Raw genomic sequence first — 1,186 nt, forward strand, 5'->3', positions numbered from 1 at the left:
ATCGGGCTTTATACTCTGCTCACCTCTCTAGCTTCAACAGCACAAAGTCTGCTTCGACTATCAAGGCACCCCGGAAATAACCGGTCACATGAGATGAGAGTAATAAACATACAAAAGTAGTAGAGGAAAATTGACGATAGTAAGGATGAGAAGAAAAAGCAGCAGTTCCCTGTTGAGATTCCGACACAGTTATGAGCATGGCATCGATGAATCAGCCCGTTTACAATTCTACTGTGCAACAGAACATGGTAATGTCCCCCCATTAGGGAATGGCTTAAAGACACTTCAGTCTGTAGCACCGCCCTGGGGGTAGAACAGGAAAATATAAATATATTACATACAAGTGGACAGAGAAAGCAGTATCTTTAGGTCAAGATGAACAGTGTAAAGAAGTAAATATATTTCCATCGTAGAGTCGTGGGAAAATACGCCTTCAGAGTTCAGACGTCATCACTCTCGTGCAAGACATCTATAAATGGATCATCGTCATTAAGTGCCAGATCTGCGACAGACATTGGCGATCATGGTTCGCCATTCATTCCTTTGGTCGGATGCTCTAAAAACAAACAAACAAAACAACACGGCAACAACCAAAGACAAACAAAGAAAAAGAAAAAATACAAACTTAAGGACGATAAGGGTTGATAGGAAAGAAGTAGCAAACCACACCAGAGCACCCACCCACCGCCCACTTCCTCTACTTCCCACCTGGCATTCATCACCGACCCACTATACTACAAGCACCTCCTTATTCTCCCTCTCCTCGTGTTATTTCTGTAACTTGACATAATTATCCTGATCTTTCCCAGTCTCCAATTCAGTCAGGCCTTCCAAGTAAGTTGCTCCCAGTCCACCCCTGCCCCATTTTCCTTCAACTTTACCAGTAAAAAAAAATTAATATCCTTAATTAAGGAAAGTAGATCCCCCGCCAACTCTCTGAAAAAAAAATCTCATGAATAGCTGTTCAAAATAATAGACAATACATTTTGAGAGCCAAATTTTGTACATTATTGCAAGCGAGTTCTGTTGGACGCCATGTTGGTTTTCCTTCTGACAACATCATTTTGCAGTGCACATTTTAGTAGTAATGGCGTCCATGGTCTAGTGGTTAGATTCTTGGACTCTCAATCTTAAGGTCGTGGGTTCGGATCCTGTCTTGGACTTTATGGTGTGTTCTTGGAGAAAG

The 1,186-nt window shown here is 41.9% G+C and overlaps 1 protein-coding gene across 1 annotated transcript in view; it reads right to left on the minus strand.

Moving 5' to 3' along the window:
• LOC101855847 (pre-mRNA-splicing factor syf1 homolog) overlaps positions 1–1,186 on the minus strand; it is a gene marked incomplete at its 3' end in the record, with an annotated part of 17,292 nt that overhangs the window by 4,088 nt on the left and 12,018 nt on the right.

Source organism: Aplysia californica, unplaced genomic scaffold (genome assembly GCF_000002075.1).
Source record: "Aplysia californica isolate F4 #8 unplaced genomic scaffold, AplCal3.0 scaffold01636, whole genome shotgun sequence".
Classification (NCBI taxonomy): Eukaryota; Metazoa; Mollusca; class Gastropoda; order Aplysiida; family Aplysiidae; genus Aplysia; species Aplysia californica.